Source organism: Rhinatrema bivittatum, chromosome 3 (assembly GCF_901001135.1).
Source record: "Rhinatrema bivittatum chromosome 3, aRhiBiv1.1, whole genome shotgun sequence".
Classification (NCBI taxonomy): Eukaryota; Metazoa; Chordata; class Amphibia; order Gymnophiona; family Rhinatrematidae; genus Rhinatrema; species Rhinatrema bivittatum.
In genome coordinates this window covers 501571576-501585419 of record NC_042617.1, presented here as the reverse complement: position 1 = coordinate 501585419, position 13844 = coordinate 501571576, and the positions used below count along the sequence as shown (strand labels likewise).

The 13844-nt window shown below is 46.6% G+C and overlaps 1 protein-coding gene across 2 annotated transcripts in view; it reads right to left on the bottom strand.

Moving 5' to 3' along the window:
- Positions 1-1129, bottom strand: part of CTSB (cathepsin B) — a 54625-nt gene extending 53496 nt beyond the window's left edge. Inside the window, exon 1 of one of the 2 annotated variants that reach the window (XM_029596126.1) lies at positions 977-1129. The gene's annotated coding sequence lies outside the window, so the exon portion shown is untranslated. Of the gene's footprint in view, positions 1-694; positions 790-976 lie in introns of those variants that run through there. The other variant, XM_029596127.1, reaches the window with a different exon arrangement.
- Positions 1130-13844: the final 12715 nt, after the last annotated feature.

Sequence of the window (13844 nt, the reverse complement as noted above, 5' to 3'; positions counted from 1 at the left end):
AGGATGTATGCACATGAAATAGAAGAGAGGATCAAGAAAAGAAAGGATATATTAATATCCACTGCCAGCACTACAGCCCACTGCTTTATTGGTCAAGCCGCAACATATGGGTGGAACCTAAAACTGTCACAAGATAAAAAGGAGGAAACCTAGATAGTGGTTTGATTTTTTAAATCAAGATTATGGCTTTACTGACCCCAAAGAAATCTCACTCCATGAGTTACAGCACTACAGCTTTAGAATATGGTTGGGGGGGGGGGGGGGGTCACAAGAATGTAATAAGGCTGGATTTTTTAGTAAGTCTTTCATCGTATAACAAAAGGGGAAGAAGGAGAGAAAAGAGAAAAAAAAAGAGCTAAAAAAATAGAAATCGGTTAAAGCTACCTGCTGTTCTAGGTGCCTAGTTTCTTCTGATTTTATCTAGACAAGCCTATACTAGTCTAATTTTTTTCTTTTAAGAGAAAAAAAAAAAAGCTTCCGGGTTTTATTCCATAGAAAAGCAGTTTCGACATAGCTTTGTTCTTTGCCCTTCAAATGAGTGCAGGGTAAACACTATCAAATCAGCAAGTACATACAACCTCTCCGCATCCAAGAAAATAAGTTATAAAGACCACAACTGTATATGCACAGCACCAGTCAAGCTGAAGCCGCCCGGTTCTAATGCACCAGAACAAGTGCACGTTCGAGCACTTACCAAGGCGAGGATCCCTTTCTCTTGGCTGGATCTGGACCCAGTCTTGTCCTTCACATCGGGGGCAGCCTAGAGCTTACAGTAAGGAGCGGCTATAAACGGAGAGAAAGCGAAGCTTATTTTCGCAACCCTGGACGTTGCTCTTCTTCTAGCCCAGACTGCAGCAGCCGAGGGAGAGAGGATGCTGCTGACATGGAAACCCACAGCACCCCCAGGGAAAACCTGCTCTACAAAGAAACAAACACAACCCCCACCCCTCCAGCGAGGGTCGCTAACATTACTTACCAGCAATCCGAACTCCAATGTGCGTGGAGAAAATTCCAGCCCGCCTTATCACACCAGCCAGGACAGCTGAGTCAAGTCACATGTCTCCGCCGCAGGGACGGGACAGGTCACGTGCTCCTCAGAGCCTGCGACTCAGCTAAGGAAGCAGGACACAATGGGGGCGTGGAAGGCAAGGTAGGCGGGGCTAGGCAGGGGCCAGGGGAGGGGTGGGGGCAGGTAGAAAAGGGAGAGCCAGCGTGGGCGGCCCTCCCTTTTAGGCCAGGCACAGAGCAGCTTCATCAGCAGGGCTTCGTCTTCCCTTGTGCAGCATTGAAAGCATAGTAGCGTTTTGCGGTTCAGGTGGCTGAGTAAGTTTAAGGTTCTGTTCTGGCCAGGCCCATGCTGGGGCTCTGCACCGCAGCATTTAGAAACAATTGTAGCGTTTTGCAGTTCATGTGAAGGAGGAAGCTTAAGACTCAGGAGGGGAGGGGGGAGTTCGGCAGAAGCAACATTGAATACATTTCAGGAGCTTAGGGCAGCATTTCAGCATTGCAGTGGTTAATGTTCCTGCCAGGCATGGCAGGGCTGGGAGCAACCCTTTCCTGAATCAGCCTTGGAAAAACAGGGCACTCCCCTTTCTTTCTACTAGGCACAGCATGGGGTGCAGCCAGTCCATTAGCACAGCCGGCAGAATTTTTCCCTTTAGTTTCACTTTCGAAATCAGGTAGCCAGGCATGGTGTTCTTTCCTCTTTGCTTTAGCTCAGTGATGGCCAACCTTTTGCGCTCAGTGTGTCAAAATTCATAAAAAAAAAACCCCAAGCATAACTCGGGTGGTGTGTCACTTCTAGAAAAATCCATGATTTTGTGATATTTGTAGCTCTAATTAATAACAAAAAGCTATAATTTTAATATATGTTCTGTATTTACTAATAAAGCAAAAACAAATAATTCTTTACCTTACCTGCTTAGTGACTTTTTTGTTGCTGAATTTCATTGGCTAAATCTTCAATTAAAACACTCTCTCCCCCTCCCCCCCCCCCAAACTCTTACTCCCCTGGATTTTCTCATACACACTCATGCTCTTACACTCACTGGCTCCCACACAAACATACACACCCAGGCAGACTCCCAGTCATTCTCACACCACTCCCGCTCCATCCTCCAGGCAGGCACCAATTCATTCTGACACACACACACCCCCAGGCAGGCACCTATGCATTCACACACATACACCTCCATGCAGAGTCCCATTCATTCACATGCACACACTAAAGGCAGACCCCCCTCTCTTTTGCCAGCAACCTCAGAGCCTCTCTCATTCCTCTGCTGCCACTGTCACTGCTGCCGCATGGCTATTGGGGAGGCGCCGATTGCTGCTACTGACACTGAAGCCTATTCTGCTACCTCCTCTGTGCAGGCCCCGTGGGCTTCCACTTTCTCCATGCTGATCTCGTACATTGTGAGATCCGTAGAGAAAGTGCTATTCTTGCACATTCCCAAAGATTACATGTGCCAATCACTAAAAAGTAATTTATTTTGTTTTTTACCTTTGCTGTCTGATCTTCGTTTTCTAATTGGTTGGTCACAGGCTTTTTTCCCCACCTTCCCTTTCTTATTTTTTTTTCTCCTTCCCTTTCTTATTTTTTTTTGCCAATTCCTTTTATATTGTCTTTTTTTTTTCTGTTTCTTTTCTCTCCATCTTCTTCCCTCCAACACACAGGTTCTCATTCTCACATGCATTTCTCTCTCACACACAAACACACACAGGCTCTCACCGTCACATGCTGTGTCTCATACAATCATTCATACACTGTCTCTCACTCCCACATGCTTTCTTGCTCAAGCACAGGCTCTCACTGTCACATGCTGTCTCTCTCGCACACACAGAGGCTCTCACATGCTGTCTCTGCAAACATTCAGGTCCTCACTCTCGCACACAATCTCTCAACTCATCTCATACACGCACACACACACACCCTCTACAGACCCTCAGCCTCTCTCTCACCTCTGGGCCTCCTCTTCGCGGGTCGCCGCAGGATGGGCTCTGCGGCGGCCCTGCTACCGGGCCTCTTCTTCTTCTCGGGCCGCTGCAACTTGAGATTCGTGGCGGCCCGTAAACGCAAGTGCTGCTCCACTTCTGCACGCGCTGATGCTTCCCCTCCTTCCTGCCCACGCGGCTCCGGCAACATTTACTTCCAGGGATGCACAGGCAGGAAGGAGGAGGAGCATCAGCGCGTTTAAGCGCGATCTTTTTCTTGGCCTTGCCGATCTGCCTGTCGCTGCGCCCGGGGGCATTGGGGGGATAATAAAAAAACTAGTTTTAAAGGGTCGGCGCAGCCAATTAAAAAAAAGGCTCTGCGCAGCTGATAAAAAAAAAAACATTCCCGATAGTCCACAAAACGCTGCGCGTGTCAGCAAAAAGTCTCGGCGTGTCACCTCTGACACGCGTGTCATAGGTTAGCCATCACTGCTTTAGCTGGAGCCTGCAGCTTGCTGGTGAACCGAGCTGAACAGTTAAGCAAAGGTATTTAATTCTATATCCTTAAAGGGCCAGTGGTCCTGTATTTATTATTATACTTTTAATTGTATTATTATTGCTTATGTTTAAGGGCCAGCGGCCCTCAAATCTATGTGTTTAACTTTTATTGCATCTAAACTATTTGTTTATAGGGCCAGCGGCCCCATGGTAATTGTCTTTTCCGCTTATTTATTACTATTTATGGCATCTAAAAGGCTGGCAGCCTGCCATACTATAGGGCCAGAGGCCCTGGTGTAACTTATTTATTTAAAAACTTTTCTATACCGTCGCTAAGTTACAGTTCTAATTAATTTATTGCATCTAGAAGATATAAACATATATTTATATATATAGAATCAGGTAATTAAAGACTAGCGGCAATATATTTCCACCATTCAGCCAGTTTATGTTAAATCCAGGTAATTTTAAATTGCTGTTGCCCCTTGCAAAGGGCCATATGTACTTAAATTTATTTCAGCTAGAAGTGTTTTGTTATAGGGCCAGCGGCCCCATGGTAATGTCTCCTGTTACATTACTAATTAGTATTTAGGGCAGCTAAAAAGGCTAGTGGCCTGTTTATTCTTTTAAGGCCAAGGGCCCTGGTGTAATGGGTATTTGCATACTTAGATATGGGTTTGGTATTTCAAGGATTAGCAATACATAGGTATATATGTTTAAAGGTATTATTAAATAGCCATCTGGTATTATTAAATAGCCATCTCATATCGCATATATAGCATATACCGATTTCCCCCCACCCCCCCCTGCTGTTGTATGAGGTATCATTTATGTTATAATTACTAGCGTCCTAAAAGAACAAAGAACATAAGAACATAAGAAAATGCCATACTGGGTCAGACCAAGGGTCCATCAAGCCCAGCATCCTGTTTCCAACAGTGGCCAATCCAGGCCATAAGAACCTGGCAAGTACCCAAAAACTAAGTCTATTCCATGTAACCATTGCTAATGGCAGTGGCTATTCTCTAAGTGAACTTAATAGCAGGTAATGGACTTCTCCAAGAACTTATCCAATCCTTTTTTAAACACAGCTATATTAACTGCACTAACCACATCCTCCGGCAACAAATTCCAGAGTCTAATTGTGTACTACAGCAGTGCAGTACACATTTTGTGTTTAAAGGGCCAGCGGCCTGTTTGCAGTGCATGTCTTTGAATGCTGGGGTGGCAGTACTTGGCAGCAGCCATTTTGGGGAGCAGCAAAGGACAAAGGCCACAGTGGTGCAGTGCACATTATGTGTTTAAAGGGCCAGCGGCCTGTTTGCAGTGCATGTCTTTGAATGCTGGGGTGGCAGTACTTGGCAGCAGCCATTTTGGGGAGCAGCAAAGGACAAAGGCCACAGCGGTGCAGTGCACATTATGTGTTTAAAGGGCTAGCGGCCTGTTTGCAGTGCATGTCTTTGTATGCTGAGGTGGCAGCACATGGCAGCAGCCATTTTGGGGGGGGGGGGGCAGCACATGGCAGCAGCCATTTTGGAGGGGCAGCACATGGCAACAGCCATTATGCCGGTGATCATTTTGGGGACTGCACTTGGAACACAGGGCGGCAGCCAGGTTGGGGAGCAGGGTTTGATGGCTGCCATTTAAGTCATCTGGGCCACATGGCTGCTGCCATATTACCGAGGATACAAACAGCAGGGGTTTAAAAAAAAAAAAAAAAAAGGTTTATCGATTAATTGTAACTTTGCAATGCAGTATGTAACTTTGCAATGCAGTAATTGTCAGTCGGGGATGGTGTCTACAAGTCAGCGGTCAGCAGCGGCAGAAGGGTCCTCGGCACATCAACAGGCCCTCCTTGGGGTAGCAGGCTCAAAAGGTTTGGTGGTGATAGAGAGCGAGGTTAAGAACAGGATCATCAAGCCAAAAGCGAGCAAGCAGACCGCAGGGCAGTGCAGGCGCAAAAAGCAGGGGGCATCCAATACTGCAGCGCCAGCTGTAAGTGACACGGATCAGTGCCTGTTAGAAATTAAAGAGCATGCAGCTGCGCACGGAATGGAGTGGGTAAGGCAGCGCAGGGTGGGGTCTCCCCCTTCATCGTCTCACGGACGGGGCAAAGGTGCTTCGTCAGGAGAGCCCGAGTGCTCACCAGGAGACGAACTAGTGCAGGATATAACAGCGCTCTCCTCAGCGCCGCAGGGTCGGTGGTCAGCGTTACGCAAGAGGAGCGCCAAATCACAGCAGTTAGGGGCATTAGCAGACAAGGAAAGGCGTCCTGTGGGCCCCAGAAAAGCTATTAATTGGCCCTGATGCGTCACTGGGGCTTCCATGACGGTCTTAGGTTGCGGGGAAGCTTCGCCGGCCCCCGACCCATTGGCTACAGCTTCCACGGCTCCTAGCACAGAGGCTACTTCATATGACAGGGGACGAGGTAAGCCTTCGAATTGTGATACTGTAACCGTCTCTTTTTTAGTCAGTAAGGAGGCCCAGACAACTGATCCGTAAAGATAGACTTTTATTGCCAGCAAGATGCAGCTAAGACAAAGGCTCAGTACAACTGCATGCCCCTCCCCTTCAGGAGCAGACTCTTATGCACTTTACAGTTCTTATCTTTTACACATGCGTTCTAAGCATTGCTGAGCAAGCATATTCCGGCTGAAGGGGCTACTGACCCCCTCCCTAGACACCCTGGAACTTTCGTGAAACTTCTCCCATGTTCTGCAGGAGAGGCTGCTGGGACTTGCAGTTCTGGAAAGGAATTCGCGAGTCTGCAGTAATACAGCCCATCACATAATACATCCATTGTTCTAATCTAGGTTACAGCAGTGAAAGCTTATCAGAGAATAAGAACAGCGAAGCCAAAAAAAATGAAAATGTGCAATGTGCTGACAGAGAGTTTCTCAATGTCCTAATTACAGCTGTATTGCAGACTGTAAGTGAACCCGTCATGAAGCAGGGAATTCTGGTACATGAAGTCCTTTGTCAGGTTGAAGCGTTCAGACCCCTTCATTCCCCCCTTTGATACTTATCATTCTTTATGAAAAGTATCACACCATCACAACGCAACTGTGGAGCTGAAAGAAACAGAAACAAGAAAAATTAGCAATTTGAGTTCTCAGGGGGCCCTAATTTCCCAAACAGTCCGATGGTTTCTTCACGGGTTTGAGACGGATGGGCCCTATTGGCTCCACCCCCCTTTGTAGCCCGAACTTGTCATGTATGGGAAGATGGCCCAGGATAAAACATGAGGATGGTTAAACAGGTTCTATAGGCTCAGAGGAATACATGTACAGTGACAGAAGCTGCGTGGCTGTTTTGCGTTCAGCAATGTCCTTCATCACCCGACGAAGGCGGTTTGAGCAAGAAAGGAATAATTCAGGGTCCTAAAAGACAAAACAGAATTAAACTGGCTGGGATAACAAACAAGCTCTTAAATCCACCGATCATGGAAAACCAACCACGGAATCCATTGGTCCAGTCCCAAGCACTATTCCACTGCTGGACAGGGACGTGTGCCATCTTGACCATGCGATCAGTGATGTCTTGGATAACCTTGTTTTGGTCATCTACCTGTAAACAACAATTGGAGAGGTTAAATGTTCCACAAACCCTCCTTCCTGGGCCAGAGGATAATCTAAAACCAATCTATTCTGGTACACTGCAGTCATAATTTTGGTATTTTGTTTTGCCCAGAGTTTAAGAGCGAAAGCAGTCGTTGGTGATGAGCTCCAGGACTGCCTGAAGCCTGATGATTCGATGCAATTAATACTGCTTGGAAGGGTTCCCGAGTTGCCCCTTTTTGCTGCTTCATCTGCTCTCTGATTTCCTTGCCAATAGGGTTTGATTTCCTGGTGTGTGCTTTGCAATGCATTACAGCCACCTTGCGAGGCAGCCAAACTGCGTCTAGTAATTCACGTACTTCTGATGCATTGTTCAATTGTTTTCCCTCTATAATGCTCCATGCACTTGAATTGTAAGGAAGGCATATTTAGAGTCTGTATAGATATTTACAGTTTGTCCTTCTGCCAACTGCAGAGCTCGAGTAAGGGCAATTAGTTCAGCTTTTTGTGCAGACGTTCCTGGGGGAAGAGGTTGAGCCTCAACGATTTCATCTTCGGATACAACAGCATATCCAGCAGAACGTATCTCATGAATGATTTGGCTGCTCCCATCAGTGAATAAAGTCCAAGCTCCTTGCCAGGGTTGATCCCTCAGGTCTGGTCTACTGGAATGTATTGTAGTCATGACTTCTTCACAATCATGGGCAACTGGTTCAGGTGCCGGCATAAGAGTGGCCGGGTTCAAGTTTTTGCTGTCTTGTATTTGAATTTCAGGAGTTTCACATAACAGAGCTTGATACTTTACAAGACGTGAATTAGTCATCCATTTTGGCCCATGAGTTTCTAGTAGTCCTTGGATAGTATGAGGAGTTGTTACGTTCAAGGTTTGTCCAAAAGTTAATTTGACTGCTTCTGGAATTAGTAAGCATGCAGCCGCAATGCTTCGAAGACAACCTGGCCATCCTTTTGCAACATTGTCCATTCCTTTTGACAGATATGCAACAGGTCGTTCCTATGATTCTAGAGTTTGAGTCAATACCCCAATGGCCATTCCTTTCTTTTCATCGACGAATAGATGGAATGGTTTCATTACATCTGGCAATCCTAAAGCAGGTGGTTCAATTAAGGCTTCTTTTAATTGACGTAAGCTTGCTAGCTCGTGTCCTTCCCATTGAAAAGTTTGAGACTCTGATTCCTTACCCCGCAACTTGTCGTACAGGGGTTGGGCCATAACAGCATAGTTAGCAATCCACAGCCTACAATATCCTGCAGCTCCAAGGAACGCTCGGAGCTCTTTCTTGCAAGTGGGTACAGGTTGATCTCTTATAGAACTGGTGCGAGAAACTCCCAGACAACGGGTTCCTCCACGTATTTGGAAGCCTAAATACTCTACTTCCAATTCACAGATTTGCGCTTTCTTTTTACTTGCACGATACCCTTTTGAGTACAACGTCTTTAGCAGCTGAAGAGTGGATACCGCACATTCGAGGTACGTCTCTCGAAACAACAGAAGGTCATCCACGTATTGTATGACTGGCCCATACTTTACTTGATACATCTTTAAATCTTTTGCCAGTTGCTCACCGAACAGCGTAGGTGAGTGCCTAAACCCTTGAGGCAACCGTGTCCATGTGTACTGCTGCTTTACTCCAGTATCTGCATCTTCCCATGTGAAAGCAAAAATCTTTTGACATTCCTCCGCCACCGGGACGGAGAAGAAGGCATCTTTGAGATCAATAACACTGTACCACTTTGATGCAGGAGAGACTTGAGCCAAGATTGAATATGAATTTGGCACGAGGGCTACTAGATCTGCTACTTGATTGTTCACTTTCCGTAGGTCTTGTACTGGTCGATAATCATCAGATCCAGGTTTCTTTACGGGCAACAAAGGGGTGTTCCAAGCAGATCGGATTCGTCGGAGAATGCCCAAGTCGTACAGTCTCTGCAGATGTATCTGGATTCCTTGCCTGGCCATATATGGAATGGGGTATTGAGGTTGATTAATCACCTGTGCATTCTGTTTCATCTCTATCCATATGGGGGTAGCGTCGATAGCTATTCCTCCCGGGTTCTGTTCGGACCATACTTGGGGTACACTATCCATCAGTTGTCTTCGTTTTTCGTTGAGGGGGGTGTTGTTTTCATATCGATGTTCGATGGTTCGTTCGACTATGGGAAGATGTAGTCTCCATTCTTCTTGGAGGGGACAGATGAGTATCACTGGATGGTCCCCGAAGGAGGCTTTAACTTCCCCTGTTGGTTGAAATCTCAATGTGGTCTGAGGCTTACACAGCAGGTTCCATTCGATAAGGGATACCATGGTCCCGCCTACTTGTATACTTCATTCTTTCTGCAGAGGGGCAGTGAGTACCTGATCTGAGGCACCCACTATAGAAACAGTCTCTTTCGTCGGGGGGGCCGATTGGTGCAGTCATGACAGATCGTTGGCCTCTGAGTCCAACAGGCCCCTGATTTTTGTTGTGTTACCTCGTGGATCTCCACCAGAGGGTCAGTGGGGATTCTTCCCTCCCGGTCTCTTCAGGCTGTATGCTCCTTGTCGCCTCCCCCGCCATCTGCCAGTGGGGGTTGTCCGATCTCCTTCCTCCTCGGCCCCTTTGTGTCGGTGCAGGTCCATTTTTGTCGTTAGTATTCACTGCAGGGCTCCCGTATTTCTTTTGCCATTCTTCACAGTCTCTCTTCCAATGGCCTTCATTTTTGCAGTACGCACACTGATTCTTTCCCAAAGGGGGTCTTGTTCCCCCTCCTCTTCGCGGTCTGCCATTGTCTTGGCTCCTTCCCGTCCGCGTGTCCTCGAGAGCGGCGGCTAACAGTCACTTTCTCCTTCATGTCTCTACTTGCTTCTCTCTTTTCTCTTCCACTTCTCTATTTCCACATACCTGGTCTGCTATAGCTTTTAACTGGCTGAGGCTCATGCCCTCAAAGCCTTCGGCCTTCTGCAGCTTCTTTCGGATGTCGGGTCTCTATTATTAAGTTCCTGGTTGCAGGGACGGGCCCTTTTCTTCTCTTCCTGATCCCTGTTCCCATACATCTCAAAATACGATGAAAAGATCACAGTCCATCTGGAAATTGAATAGGTGACCTGCGCCTGGAGGCAAATCAGTTCTGACGAGGCTGAGAAGCTGCAAAACATTGCTTCCTTCATACTTGTAAGTTTGGCATTGGGTTAATTCAATAAAGTCAACCTGGATCTGCAGGCAAGGATCCAGGGGGGGCGCTTTAGGTGTGCAGGAGTGATGATCAAACCCTTGGAAGCCTTGTATCAATTACATTGCAAACACTAAGAACATATGGTAATAGCCAGAGCCCAGCCCCCACCAGTGGTCAAAGAACATAATTGCAATATATATATATATATATATGTGTGTGTGTGTGTGGGCCACTACTTTATCATTTGGGCCGACTCATATTTGCTCTTGTTCCTAATCTTGCATAGTGGCCCCTTCTCTTGCCCACAACTTCCAATAATCCTTATCTTGCGCCTGCCACTGAATCAAAATTTTTAATATTAAGTCTTTGTTTTCTCCGGTTTTTTTTTTTTTTTTTTTTACAAACGGCATCCTGTAATTCTCACAGTCAGCGCTGCACATGCTTGGCTGTCTTATCTTGCCAGTTCCTTAAAACAGGGAGTAGCTCTGCATATTTAACTACTGCTAGCCAAAGAAGCAACAAGAAAAACTTTAACAAAGAACCCATTCTTAATCATTTCTCTAAATTTCCCAGAGACAGCTTCAAAATAAACTGCGTCAGCAAAAGAGAGTTCATACTTTATCATGCGTTCCAATGTAACTTTTAAATAACAGATAATATATAGGAGACAAGTAAGAACAATAATTAACATGGTATTAGAGAATAGAAAGATAAGCATAGGGAGGACACTGGGATAGAAGATATGAGAAAACTGAAAGCTTCTGATTAACAACGTCAGCACTGAAACGCACAGCCATATTGAATGCACTACGCACTGGCTCAACGTCTTTTTTTTTTTTTTTTTCTGGCTCGATTCCCTCCTCTCTCCTGTAATTATCTCTGCCGTTAACCCTTAACTGCCATCAAGTTCTAAACTTCAACACCAGTAAATGCATTCTCCAGTAATCAAATCAGTATTTTAACTTAACACTGTACATTAATTTGTTGTATAGTAGTCTTGTGCAGCATCTGTAAACCAAAATCTCTCCTTATTAGGGTTTAAAACAATTAAAAACAAAGAATCCCTGGTACATGTGCTTGCAATTCACAGATAGCAGTTACATACATTACAATCCTTAATTAATAATGGGGACTTCCAGTTCCCCATTTTGTGCGCCTGAGCCACCATTACGAGGGCGGCTCCCTCCACTAACTTCTTTGCCCACGACGGAGGATTTTCAATAACTGCAATCCAAGCAGTTATGTACGGTATATCCTCAGGGCAACCCGGATTCCCTTCTCGTATAACTATTTTCTGGACCCTCGTGGCCGTTTGGAAATCGAAAGTTCCTACCGGAGGCCAATTTACACACAAACTGGGCCACCTATGGGTGCATCGTTGAATCATTCCGGGTTTAGTACATTTATGTCTATCGAACACTTCCCTATAGTGTTCCGTCATGACTTTTAATGGAGTCGAACCGCCCCCTCCCATCAGGATAGAATTCACAGACAAAGGAGGGAAGGGAAGACGGATAGGTAAGGGGTCCGTACTCGTCAGACACAAAAGGGTCACAATCGCCCCGACTAGGACGCGGTCAGCCCGGCCTAGAACTGCGAGGCCATTCACTCTCTTTCACACAACAAGAAACCTATTCCCACTATCGTATGCGTTACTTCTTTTTCCTCTTTTTATGCGCGTGGCTTTCGGATTGCAATTCCTACCAAACCACCGCTTGGGGTGTGATCAAAGCCCCCTCGGTCCCCTCACGGATGGACCGGTTATTTGCTACTCTTTTAGCTATTCTTCACTTTTCCCATCATTCCCATAATACTCGCCTGCAGGGTTCTTCCGAACGTCATGAAAGCCTTCTTCCCGGATCACCAGCCCAAAGGTCTCAGAGGATCTCCGTGGAATGACCCCCTCAGATACCTGATCACTGAACTCAGCGGTGGCCACTCACCAGGCAAGTCTGGGGGATCACTCCGCCACAAAATCTCCTGGACCAACTGGGGGGCTAAAATAGCGTCCCCGGTACCTCCTGGCTGAGCTCGCCAAATGTAACCGTCTCTTTTTTAGTCAGTAAGGAGGCCCAGACAACTGATCCGTAAAGATAGACTTTTATTGCCAGCAAGATGCAGCTAAGACAAAGGCTCAGTACAACTGCATGCCCCTCCCCTTCAGGAGCAGACTCTTATGCACTTTACAGTTCTTATCTTTTACACATGCGTTCTAAGCATTGCTGAGCAAGCATATTCCGGCTGAAGGGGCTACTGACCCCCTCCCTAGACACCCTGGAACTTTCGTGAAACTTCTCCCATGTTCTGCAGGAGAGGCTGCTGGGACTTGCAGTTCTGGAAAGGAATTCGCGAGTCTGCAGTAATACAGCCCATCACATAATACATCCATTGTTCTAATCTAGGTTACAGCAGTGAAAGCTTATCAGAGAATAAGAACAGCGAAGCCAAAAAAAATGAAAATGTGCAATGTGCTGACAGAGAGTTTCTCAATGTCCTAATTACAGCTGTATTGCAGACTGTAAGTAAACCCGTCATGAAGCAGGGAATTCTGGTACATGAAGTCCTTTGTCAGGTTGAAGCGTTCAGACCCCTTCAATACTTTATATTCGTCTGATTGCAGTGATACCGAAAGGGTGTTAGCCGAGTTGCTTTGCTTTTGTTCTGTTCCTCATAAGAGGGAAGAATGTGAGGCAAAGAGGTTCGGCAGCGGTAGTCTGGGGTTCTCATCCTGTGAATGAGCATGAGAGTAGTGGGCAAGTGGTTACTGAGGCAGAAAGGATCCCTACTACTCAGGCTACCCCTTGCCTGTCAACCCCACCCTCGATTCCGGTGCTGCAATCAACAGTTAACAGTTTGCCAGCCTTAGTTCACACTCCTCAGTCGCCAGTAGACGTCAATCCTTCCCTTAGCCCCCGCCAGTTTGGCTTCTCAAAATCCAGCACCACAAGTAGCGAGCGATGTTTTATGTGGGGTCACATCCTTAGCCCACAGTGTGCCAGCATCAATTAAAGAAAAAATATGGAAGCGGGATTATATTGATATATTTTTCGCTCCTTATTACTGATATGGAAGTTGAGCCAGAGAAAGGGGGATCAAATGAGGTGAAAGAAAAGAGACCCAAAGTGGCCAAGAACATTCAGAATTGGATCAGGGCTTTCCACATTTTCATGAACGGGATTGTGGAACGCGAGCCTGAACATTCCCCCTTTCCTCATAAGATACATGGACACCATCATGATAGCGCAGAGGCGGGGAGGTTGGACTTGGCTGAACTACGACATTTGTTTTCGGGAAAAACATGGTCCAAAACCCCGCCGTCTCTTGGCAGTACAGATTGATTGACCTGTAGTTGGATGAGATGACTTTACAGAAGTCCTCATGGGCGGATAGAGCGGTTCCATCAATACAGTTATTCGAGAGATAGGGGCTCATTCATGAGAGAGAGAGGTTCATTTCAGGGTGCGGGGAGGCGAGACACATGCAAACAGTTCAACGCTGGTCACTGCACGTGGAAAACTGTAAGTTCAAACACATTTGCTCCACCTGCGGTTTCGGTTCACACCCGGCCATTCAGTGTCGCACCTCCAGAGATCACAGACAATTTTCAGCAGCAGCAGGGGGGGACGCCTGGCTGAGTTCACGGGCCCCAACCCCCACATTGCCTCAACTCAGCATGGGCGCATT